General features: G+C 43.1%; 1 pseudogene; it reads right to left on the minus strand.

Annotated features, from left to right (window-relative positions):
• Nucleotides 1-278: 278 nt before the first annotated feature.
• LOC115147815 (cryptochrome-1-like) overlaps nt 279-13,132 on the minus strand; it is a 28,564-nt pseudogene continuing 15,710 nt past the window's right edge.

Here is a 13,132-nt window from a genome sequence, read left to right on the forward strand (position 1 = left end):
CAAATTAAAAACATTGACAGGTCAGGGAATCAGCCTCAAAATCCTTCATCAATGATTCAAAAACACTGATGGGAAAAAGACTACTCTGCATGGAAACGCTGGCCACTGCTTTCAGATCAGATCAGATGTTCAAATGTTGAAGGTGGAAGAGGAGGCCATTGATAAATTATTTGAGAGGGGGCGGGAGACTATGACAGAGGCCTGGTCCAGATTGTTGGGGGTAAGGGTCTCGTTTGTTACCAACTTGGTCCGTGTTTTTACGGTTATTGCCATTGTTTTTAGGGGGGGGGGGGGGGGGGTGTTAGGGGTGTGTCGGTCGCATAGCCTCCTATTGCATTGGTGTCAGAGCTAAAACTCTTGGCTCCACGTTCTTCGTCTGCCACCACACCATCCCTCTTCAGACGTATCTCCATGGGGTCATCGGCTACGTCTGGCACAGAGAGAGAGAGTGAGTCAGTGTGTGTTCCCTCTTGAGTTTAGCTGCCTTGTCTTTTTTAGTGTGTGTGTGTGTGTGTGTGTGTGTGTGTGTGTACCTCGGGTGAGCAGAGTTGTGTTCTCTTGTTCATTGCAGATTTGTCTCATCAGGTCCAGGTTCCTCTGGCTGGCCTCTTGGTGGCTCACCATGAGCAGGGGGTAGTCGTTATCTAGACACATCAGATGGTCAGGATGTAGTAGGGGAATTCCACACTAACGGAATAAAACTGACTCCGATTTTTCACTTTAAGATATATCCTAAACAAAAAACATTGTTTTCAAAGTTAAACAAATCATACAACTCTATGCACAATGACTACTTTGAACAATTTACACCGAAAATTTCACAAAAACACATTTACTGGAAGAACTGTGCCGATGCAACGTTTGATAACAGAATTAAGGTAAAATCGCCCTCAGTTTTTTACGCGACCACGTTTTCCAAAAACTCTGTTAAATATCTGCTCCAAATTAAGATTCCAAATGTCTGCAGAAAGAATGGGCTGTCAGCTATGACATGACACCTTGAGTTAGAAAAAATATATTTTGCTTATTGAACTACAGTAGGTGAAGTGGATTTACACCCGGTAACGGAATTAGGGTAACAGAATGACATCCTGGTGTCCCTGATCTGAACTACACAGAAATGCATCATTATGGATATGACTGACTGACTGACTGACTGACTGACTGGCTGGCTGACTGACTGGCTGGCTGACTGGCTGGCTGGCTGGCTGGCTGGCTGGCTGGCTGACTGGCAGGCAGGCAGACAGACACGCAATTCAAATAAATAATCATAAAAATTATGGATATTAAACATTTAGGTACATACAAGTGTCTTATATCGGTTGAAAGCTTAAATTCTTGTTAATCTAACTGCACTGTCCGATTTACAGTAGCCATTATAGCGAAAGCATGCCATGCTTTTCGCTATAAATTCACAAATAGCGATTAAATATTCACTTACTTTTTGAAAATCTTCCTCTGATTTGTCATCCAAAGTGTCCCAACTATAACGTGTAGTGTTGTTTTGTTAGATAGAATCCTTCTTTATATTCCAAAAAGTCAGTTTAGTTGGCACCATTGATTTGAGTAATCCACTCATTCAACATGCAGAGAAAGGAATCTGAAAATATACCCCTAAACTTTGTTTCAACAAGTCAAAATACGTTTCTAATTACTCCTCAGATACCCTAAAATGTAATCAAACTATAATATTTCTTACGGAAAGAAGTATGTTCAATAGGAAACCGATTTTAGCAGGTGCGTAATGTCTTCATGGCGCACACATACACAAATTTCCAAGACTGTGTCCCTGTACTAAAACTGATATTTCTTGTTCATTTTGGAAGTTACAAGCCTGAAACCTTGAATATAGACTGCTGACACCCTAGAATGACACCCTAGAATTCAGTATGCCCCTATACTTTCCATTGTAAGAGCATGGCCTCAAAAACAAAATAATTCTGGTTGGTTTTTCTTTGGATTTTCTCCTACCATATCTATTGTGTTATATTCTCCTACATTATTTGAACATTTCTACAAACTTCAAAGTGTTTTCTTTCCAATGGTACCAATTATATGCATATCCTGGCTTCAGGGCCTGAGAAACAGGCAGTTTACTTTAGGCACAACATTGAGGCGGAAATTGAGAAAAAAGGGGCCTAGTCCTAAGAAGTTTTTAACTGTGCCTCTCTGCTCTGTATGTCTTTCTCCCACTTCCTGTTGAACACGGAATGAGAAAGAGCTCGGTTTTGTTTGTTTGAAAAGTTTGTTGTTTAAAAGTGTATTGGTAAGTTCTTGGTAGCTATCTAGCTTCATAGTTTGGATCCCGCAACGTAGTTGGCATCAGTTGCTGGGACTGCTTGTCTCTTTCCAGTGATCCTGCCGACCAAGGACGGGTCTGAGGAGCTATATGGCGTCACAGCTAGCCTAGCTTCTAGCTAGCTACATATCAAGCTAGCGAGGTTTTCTTGAACGCAGCCCGTGACATGGTTAGCCATTGTGGCTGGTACCGTGGATTGTCCCGGGTTTGTGGCTGTCTAGGTCCCTGCTGTTTGTTGTTTTCTATTTTCCCCGTGACCTGCCCTGTCTGAAACTGTGAGGAGTAACAGCGTAACCTACATGGCTAGCTACCATGACAAAAGATCAAAGCCAGCGGGAGTACCGTTGAGGACAGTGGTGTCTCTCTATCACACGTGAAGGATCTTTTGAACAAAAAGAGAACTACAAGGAATTGTTACAGCAACAAGAAAATAGCTTTGTTTTGTCCAAATACTTGCGGATTCTACTAATAAAAGAATGGACGACCTGACCAGAGAGGTCCAGGACCTGAAGAACAGTTTGCAGTTCTCCCAGGGTCCAGTCGATGAGTTGAAACAGGAGAACGGCAAGATGACAGCAATCTGTAAGTCATTGAGAGAGGACATCAGTTCTGTGTGTGAATCCATGATAACAATGACAGATAAATCAGACTAAAGATAAATCAGATCTCGAGGGACAGTCAAGGCGGAACAACATGGTTGTGGACGGAATTTTAGAATCTCCACATGAGACCTGGACGGAGTCTGAGGACAAAGTGAGGGAAATGATCTCTGAGAAATTGAAGATGGACCACAGGAAGATTGAGGTGGAGCGCAAAGGACTGGAAAACCCACCACCGGCCCAGGTGATAGCCCCAGGCTGATAGTGGTCAAGTTCTGGAGGTTTAAAGACAAGGTAGCTGTTCTGGAAAGAGCCAAGAACTTGAGAGGAACATTAATCTTCCACAACGATGACTATCCTGAAGCTGTGCGCCAGAAGAGGAAAGAACTGATCCCAGCCATGAAAGCTGCCAGAGCGCGTGGGGACATTGCTTACATCCGCTATGACAGGCTCATTGTCCACCCTCCCTTCCAGAAGCCTAGAAGGGATGAGAGAGCCAAGCCTATGGGTTCATTGCCTCAACCCCACATTGCCTCAACCCCGCAGCACAGCGCACACACACACACACACACACACACACACACACACACACACACACACACACACAAATTGATTAATGGACTGCAGAATGTATATTTTTTTCTCTTGCTTTGTCTGCTCTTTTCAGTATTATGTCTATCTCTGAAAAGCTACTCAGGAAAGGGCAGAAAATAGCCCGTATGAATATATGTAGCCTCAGAAATAAGGTTAATGAAATCAATAACTTGCTAACATCAGATAACTTTCATATATTAGCCATTTCTGAGACTCACTTTTGATGATACATCAGTAGCAGTACAAGGGTATAACATCTATAAAAGAGACAGAAATGCGTATGGGGGGACGTGTTGCTGTATATATTCAGAGCCATATCCCTGTAATGCTTAGAGAAGATCTTATGTCAAGTGTTATTGAAGTGTTGTGGTTGCAGGTTCACTTGGCACATCTAAAGCATTTACTTTTGGGGTGTTGCTATAGGCCAGCAAGTGCTAACAGTCAGTATCTAAATAATATGTGTGAAATGCTTGATAGTGTATGTGATATAAACAGAGAGGTCTACTTTCTTGGGGACCTGAATATTGACTGCGTTTCATCAAGGTGTCCGCTCAGGAGGAAGCTTCTTACTGTAACCAGTGCCTGTAATCTGGTTCAGGTTATTAATCAACCTACACGGGTGTATACAAACACTACAGGAACAAGATCATCCACATGTATCAATCTCATTTTTACTATTACTGTAGAAATTTGTTTTAAAGCTGTATCTGTACCCATTGGATGCAGTGATCACAATATAGTGGCTATGTCCAGGAAAGCCAAAGTTCCAACAGCTGGGCCTAAAATAGTGTATAAGAGATCATATAAAAGATTTGCTGTGACTCTTATGTGGATGATGTTAAAAATATTTGTTGGTCTGATGTGATTATTAAGGAGCATCCAGACACTGCACTTGATGAATTTATGAAATTGCTTCTTCCAGTTGTTGATCAACATGCACCTGTTAAGAAACTGACTGTTAAGGCTCCATGGATTGATGAGGAGTTGAAAAACTGTGTGGTTGAAAGAGATGGGGTAAAAGGAGTGGCTAATAAGCCTGGCTGCACATCTGACTGGCTTACTTACTGCAAATTGAGAAATTATGTCACTAAACTCAACAAAAAGAAGAAACTTTATTATGAAGCCAAGATCAATGATATAAAGAATGATGGAAAAAAACTTTGGAGTACTTTTAAATTAAATTATGGGCAGAAAGACAAATTCAACTCCATCTTTCATTTAATCAGATAGTTTATTCATCACAAAACCATTTGATGTTGGCAATTATTTGACTTATTATTTTTTTGGCAAAGTAGGCAAACTTAGGCAGGAAATGCCAACAACGAACAGTGAGCAATTGTATACATGCATAAAAAAACTAATAGTGAAAGAAAATCAGTGCAAGTTTGTATTTTGTAAAGTTAGTGTGGAAGAGGTGGTAAAATAAGTGTAATCTATCAATAATTTAACTTAGATGGAAAGCTACTGAGGATGGTAGCTTACTCTATAGCCACTCCTATCTGTCATGTTTTTAATCCGAGCCTAGAGGAAAGTCTTTGTCCTTAGGGCTGGAGGGGAGCCAAAGGAATTCCGTTACCCAAGACTGGTAAAGCGGCCTTTACTGGTTCTAACAGCAGAATTATAAGCTTGGTGCCAGCTCTTAGCAAACTGTTGGAAAAAATGGTGTTTGACCAAATACAATGATATTTCTCTGTAAACAAATTAACAACAGACTTTCAGCATGCTTATAGAGAAGGGCACTCAACATGTACTGCACTGACACAAATGACTGATGATTGGTTGAAAGAAATTGATAATAAGAAGATTGTGGGAGCTGTACTGTTAGATTTCAGTGCAGCGTTTGATATTATTGACCATAACCTGATGTTGAAAAAACATATGTGCTATGGCTTTTCAACCTCTGCCATATTGTGGATTCAGAGCTATCTATCTAATATAACTCAGAGGGTTCTCTTTAATGGAAGCTTCCCTAATGTCAAACATGTAAAGTGTGGTCTACTGCAGGGCAGCTCTCTAGGCCCTCTATTCTTTTTTTATTTTTACCAATGAGCTGCCACTGGCATTAAACAAAGCATGTGTGTCCATGTATGCTGATCATTCAACCATATACACATCAGCAACCACAGCTAATGAAGTCACGGAAACCCTTAACAAATAGTTGCAGTCTGGTTTGAAATGGGTGGCCAGTAATAAACTGGTCCTGAACATCTCTGAAACAAAGAGCATTGTATTTGGCACAAATCATTCCTTAAGTTCTAGACCTCAGCTGAATCCGGTAATGAATGGTGTGGCTGTTGAACAAGTTGAGGAGACTAAATTACTTGTCATTACCTTTGATTGTAAACTGTCATGGTCAAAACATATTGATTCAGTGGTTGTAAAGATGGGGAGAAGTCTAGCCGTAATAAAGTGATGCTCTGCTTTTTTGACACCACACTCCAAAAAGCAAGTTCTGCTGGCTCTAGTTTTGTCTAATCTTGATTATTGTCCAGTCATGTGGTCCAGTGCTGCAAGGAAAGACCTAGTTAAGCTACAACTGGCCCAGAACATTTTGCTCTTAATTTACTCTTAATTGTCTCTCTTGGCTAAGGGTTGAGGAGAGACTGACTGCATCACTTCTTTTTATAAGAAACAATGTGTTGAAAATCCCAAATTGTTTGCATAGTCAACCTACACACAGCTCTGACACACACACTTATCCCACCAGACATGCCACCAGGGGTCTTTTCACAGTCCCCAAATCAAGAACAAATTCAAGAAAGCGTACAGTATTATAAGGAGGCGTTATTGTGTGGAACTTCATTCAATCTCATATTGTGTGTATGAATTGATATGTAGGCTACGTATGCCTTTATTTTTTTGTGTAGTTCTGTCCTTGAACTGTTCTTGTCTATTGATGTTCTGTATTATGTCATTCTGTATTATGTTTCATGTTCTGTGTGGACCCCGGGAATAGTAGCTGCTGCTTTTGCAACAGTTAATGGGGATCCTAATAAAATACCAAATACCAAAATATCATTATTGTAATGTATCACAAACAGGTATAAAAATGTAGAAATATGCAATATCCATAGCTCCGTCCCCAAACAAGAGCATGTTTTGTTGGTCCGGACCAGACAAAATCTGAACCAATCATAGAAGTCTATGTTTCACAAGATTGGACATCACAGTACGAACACATTTTTAGGATGGAAAATGGTTGAAAAATGTATGTATTCGTTAATTTCTCCAAAATTTGGACCCGTAGCTTTCATTTGAAACCCAATTTGACATGTTCCTATGAATTTCACCTTGGTGCTCATGGGTCCTTTAAGATGGAAATTCCCAGTACAAGCAGCAGTCTGAAAAAGGGTACTAGTAGCTTTAACAGTAGTTATGGTAAAAAAGTACAGAAGCAGCATCGTACTAATGATGCAGCAAGCCTGCAGCAACACTTCCTCTAGGGCCATCTAGGGCTCATAGACTTACAGGGGAAATACTTCCTGAAGACACACAAAGAGAGAGACATGAATCACAAGGCTGAAATATAAATCTGGGGTTTGAGAAAGTGTATGTGTGTGTGTGTTCAGGAGCCCTACCTGAGATATTCTCCGTCTGTGCGTCACCCGAAGAGTACAGGGCAGAAGATACGTGTGGACTGGTGGAAGAAAGCACTGGCAGACAGCCACATCCAGTTCCCTGCATTTAAACTGTAGGGAACTGGAACTGCATCCAACAGGTGCCCCTCAAACACTTGACACACAGAGGACACAGGGAGATGCAGAGAGAAGCACAGTCAGCTACTGGAGGAGCACACCAACAACTGGAGACACCTTGCAAAGTGACCGATTTTAGAGCCAGCAGCCACGCTGCCCCGATTTTCCTCGTTTTTGGTACCTTGATGCCCTCCTCCCTGTTGATCCACAGGTCTCCCCACTCCTCCCTACCCATCCTTCCCCTCCCCCATCTATACCTTGATGTCCTCCTCCCAGCTGATCCACGTCTCCCACCCCTCCCTCTCTACGTTCATGCCTCCCTCCCTAGCTTCATGCCCTCCTCCCAGCTGATCCACAGGTCTCCTCTGGTCAGAAAGCAGGCCACGGCGTGTCTGGCCAACTGGTGGATCCAGCCCTCCTGCCTCAGCTGAGTCATGATGGCGTCGATCCAGGTTAAGCCTGTCTGTTCCTGAGGGAGGCAGACGTGGACAAGGACAGAGGCGTCATTGACAGTCACACATGTTGTCTGAATGTTCATTTCTCTGAGTTAGTGCTTTGTTTAGTGCGATTTAGTCAGCTCTTAGGATAGGTGCTAGTGCTCAAATTACATTGACACTTTGGGACAAATATCTTTTTCAAAATTGGGTCATACCGTCCTCCACTTACGTAGCTCCTCCTCCTTGTCGTACCAGCCAATCTGCAGGCATATAGAGTTGCCCTCCATCTCGGTAAATTTTGCCATTGCCGAAACGACGGTGTAGAAGAACTCCCTCCACAGCACCTTGGCCCTGCAGAGAGACGAGAGGCAGGGAGTGGTTCTTTGACTGGAGGGGGGGAGAGAGGGAAGGAGGGAGATAGGCAAGGTACGGAGTGGGAGAGAAAGGGGTGGAGAGGGAAAGAAGGAGAGGAGGAGGTAAGGGAGAAAGAGGGAGAGTGATGAGGAGAGAGAGCAAGGTTATACTGAACAATAAACCCAACATCAACAATATGATGGTTGCACTTCCTTGCAACTAACTATAATTTCAACATCAGGGTCTTCTGGTGAACACAACTTACCTGTGCATAGACCTTAGAGAGCTGTGGTAGAATGCCCGTACAGACAGACAACCCAAACTGAGGTAGGGACTGAGACCCGTGGTACTGGGTAGCAGGGAGTTGGGGATGGTGCGTGGCTTGGAGAAGTTAGCCACCAAACCCTGTAGGACGGGACAACATGAGACAGTTAGAGTGTAGAACGCAACAAAATGCCAGAGATTCTCTGGTAAAACAACTAATAAGAAGAGACAGAACATTTCTGCATGGAAAAAATTAATTCAGGTCTTCAAAATCAACATCTAAAACCAATGAATCTATTCATAATGCATCCACTGGTGTCAGGCTACTTCGGAGTGGACTTACATGATTAAAGGGATAGTGCAACATTTACTACCCAGAGTCAAATGAACTCGTGGATACCATTTGTATGTCTCCGTGTGTAGTTTGAAGACAGTTGAAGGTAGTTTCTGGCGCCATTGCTAACTAGTGTTAGCACAATGACTGGAAGTCTATAGGAACAGCTAGCATGCACGGCAATATTGCCAAAATGTTGCACTGTCCCTTTAAGTATAGATTGGTAGCTGTTATAAAGTACCTGGCTCTCAATGTGTCTCTGTAGCAGTGGAGGCTGCTGAGGGGAGGACAGCTCATAATAATGACTGGGACGGAGAGGATGGAATGGCATCTAACCATGTGTTTGATGCATTTGATACCATTCCAACAAATCCGCTCCAGCCATTACCATGAGCCTGTTCTCCCCAGTTAAGGTGCCACCAACCTCCTGTGCTCTGTAGCCTCATCAAGGCATGGCTCTCTCCTCCAGGCCACAAAACATCTGACTGCCCTTCAATGCCCAGATCCTCAACAGAGGGAACCCTGTACCCCCCTTCACTGTACTCCTCAGCTACCGGGGAAGGGCATGTACTGCAAGGGAAACATAATTATACCGTTATCACAATACAACAGGGAAGGACACTTCCTACAATACAAGGGAAACATCCATACAATGTTTCCCCAGTACAAATAGAAATAATGTTGGCCAGCCGGGAGTGTTATTGGATCTGTTTCTATTCTGCTCCCTTTTCCTTTTTTCAAACATCTGTCTTTAGAACAGCCTGGAGGACACGACTGCAGTGTCACAATATTTATTTTTGTTTTCCTCCAGCCTATCACGAATGTCTAGTGAATTCCCCCTCTCCCTGGACGACAAACCCTTTCATGTTCATGTTCAAGCCCTCTCCATGTTCCAAAGCTTCATTTCCAGCCACTAACAACAGCCAGTAGGTCTGAAGTGGGCTTCGAGCCAGTCTCAAAGCTCTAATCCCAATTCACTTTCATACTGTACAGAGAACAGTGGCACCTGTTCACATCACAGGAGAAAAGCCTGTATGTCTCCCCAGAACACTGGTCCCAGATCACATCAAACAGCAGCAGAACAGCAGGGAGTAGGGTTTTGCTGTGCTTTTGATGGCCTGGCTGGCTCACACAGAGTTCATCTGCGTTTGACTGGGTCACAGTGCCTCAAATGTATAGCACACATGCACACACAAAACAAAACACAGAGATCACTGCTTTGAAGTTTGAACAGCTGGCATTTATTGTAGATTAGAGCACTAACGGAACAAACAGAGTGCTCCCACTGAAGCACACGCACAAAAGGCACTGGCAGGGTCAATCTCAGGTTATTTCTCAGTCAACTATCTCTTTAGAATATATGGACACACCCATTCCTTCCTTGGCGGACGAGTTTACCCAACACAAGCAATCTGGCAGCAGAGAGAGGCATCTGTTCCCTCAATGACTCAATGACACACACATGCACACACACGGAAATAACAACAGAAGCTGTGCCCAATCAGCACTATCTTATAATGCCATAATTAGCATACAATTAGCACAGGGAGAGAGGTTTTAATTCTCTATTATGGCAAATAGTCTTTTGGATTAAATTGTCCTACTTAGATCAAAATATTGGTTGATTATAGTAGAGGCTGACTAATTAACTGGCACACATTGCGTTCGCAGGAGAGGACAGTGGAGAGAAATTAGGCAGGCTCTCTGTGTGCTGCTGACTGAAGCTCCCAAAGGGACCAGAAGGTCTTGTACCACAATCAGAACAGAAGGAATCCCTGCAGCATCTAACCAATAGAAAATAGCATCAAACTGTCTGTGTACCCTATCCTTCTTTATCCCATTCCTGGTGGTGCTGAGTGGGGCACATAGAAGGTTTTATGGTGACAACAGAAAACTGTACTTACTGTGTGACTTCTTAGTGCCCGCTCAGAAAATCTCAAGTGCTTACATGTTGACTACCTGAGATGAATGGTAACCTGTAGAGCCCACATATCTGGCTTGATCTAGGTATATACTCCATAAGCGTGTAATTTATGACACTAAGTGCTCTACTTTAACAAACCTAACACAATCGTAAATCTTAGCACTGGCGGTAGCGTTATAGGTTCGCGGGGGTGTCAGAAATATTTGAGCTATTTTCACAACAGAAATTATGGGAGCAGTAGCTGGTGGTAGTTTAATAAGGATAAAGCTATTTGTGATACATTGAGATGCTGTGTACTGATGTTAATGTGATAGAATGTATTTATGTTCAAAGATTAAATCAGTCATCGGCACGCCCCCCAGGGACACAGACAGGACCAGGCGTCATTTGACAAGCCTGTTCTAGGGTCACCTATAAAACCCCCACCCTGATTTACTTTCTTCAGACCAGGCCTCCACTCCATGGCGAGTTGGCCAGTAGGTTTGACCATCCAATTCCTATACTGAAAGTGAACTACACCACGTGGCTAACTTTTAGACTATCGAGACCGACAGAATAAGAACAAGTCTTTGATATTAATTAATAGTCTGCAGCTAGAAATTATATCATTGAACGCGAAGACCGACGAAACATCCATTCTATGGCGACATTAATGAATGTCGCTCTGAAAGATCCATTCTAACCGAGAGAGAGAGAGAGAGAGAACTCGGACAAAACTCTCCAACAGAACAGAACTCTCCAACAAGGATCCCGAGGACACCCTGAGCGTAAATATATATTGATTGCAATCGTTCCCGAATGAGTGAGCGTTCATGTGCAAAGGATTAGCATATCAATTGTTAATATTAATGAACTCTGTGTGCCACAGCTGACCTTTTATGATCCATTGTTCAACAGGCCGACCTGCCTGTTTAGCCCACAAGGGCACATTCCTCTACCAATTCTTTGTGACGATAATTACTGTTTGTATGTTTTCTGTTAATTACTTAGTGTAGTAAATAAATGATTAAGACAATTGATGTATGGATGATTTTAGTAAAGACTGGGTTCGTGCAGATACAACAATTTACGACGTTTGGAATGAGACTGGACGCGAGGTAAAATACACCATTTAAACCAGAAGATAATAGTGAACCTCCACCCGTAAATGGATTGATCTCTGACCTCAGCAGCGATAACAACCCTAATTATGACATTAGTGGAAAAGCAGACAACAATGCTTTCCAAAACCAATCATCGGGCGCAGGCCTCGTAAAGGTTCTCTCCAGTCTAGCTCTGATGTCTTGCCATCCGAGATTGCCATCTGTCCAATACCGCAGTGCACAGCTGAAGCACGAGCAGGTAACGGTAGACATAAAGGGACAGGTGGAGAGAACCGGGAAACCAATGACCAATGCAGACAAGGGAAAAATTCTGCTAGCTATGGAACTGCGTTCGAAAACTGAACAATTAAATGTAATTGCAAAAACGTATGACGATGAACAAGCACAAGCTCTTCAACAAAATTGTTTTCTACAGGAACAAAATCATATGCTACAGGAACAACTCGATTTAGCCAAAACTAAATATGATGATGTCCACGCCAAACTAGATAAATCTGAAGAGTTATCTACAAACAGGAGCGCTCAACTTGACAACATGCATGCTGTTTTGTTGAATGTTACTCAAAATAACACGGTTCTCCTCAAAGCGCTGCAGACCAAAGACGATCAGTTAATAATGAACACAATGACGAAGTTGGATGATAAATCAGCAGAACTTATTGAAGTCGCTGACCAAATGAATGATGAGAGAATTCAGGTGATGAGGATGGAAATATTGATTTCTAAGCAAGCAGAGGAAATCTCATCACTGAATCTCTCGTTCCGTACTCAAGACCTCTATCTGCAAACCATGACAGATAGGTTTGAGACCGAAAGGAGCAGGTGTGACACTCACGTGTCTAAAATCAGTACTCTAAGCGCTCAAGTGGACTCTGCAATGCAGCAGAATTCCACCCTTAGGTACCATCTGGAGGAAATCCAGAATGGTCACGCTCTACAGCGCGACTACCCATCCAAGCAACCGGAGCCCTGTACTCACAGGAGTGAAGACAATAGGTTTCAGACCTTGCCTCCCTCATGTGTCCCTCGGCCCTTCGGCACTGAGTAATATGGCGCCTCTTGGCCAACAACAACAAGGCTTGGCTTCTTCTCTTGGCCTTTCGGCCCCAATTTCTCCACAGGATGAAGCCAACCCTCTCCGCCCGCTTGGCGCGGAATACCTTGACAAACTCGTCAAGAATTTCCCCACCTTTGACCCCGTTCCAGGTCAGCCAAACGATACTGAGACGTTCCTAGCTGACATAGAGGACGCGTTGGATGGCTACCCGAATGCTACGGGTTCTGACAGGGTTTACCTGTTGAAGCGAACGTCGAATAGACACGTGACGAGGTTCATTCGTCTACAACAGCAACACGTGCTAAATGACTACGCTAAACATGCCACAGCTTTGAAATTAGAATTCAGTGGTTCTGCGACTCGCAAACACGATAGCTCACTGGCTAACACCGTCAAACAAGCTCGGAACGAACACCCACAAGCTTTCTATCATAGGCTTCGTTCAGCTTACTTTGGCCTACTCACAGAAACA

The sequence above is a fragment of the Salmo trutta genome, chromosome 14 (genome assembly GCF_901001165.1).
Source record: "Salmo trutta chromosome 14, fSalTru1.1, whole genome shotgun sequence".
NCBI lineage: Eukaryota > Metazoa > Chordata > Actinopteri > Salmoniformes > Salmonidae > Salmo > Salmo trutta.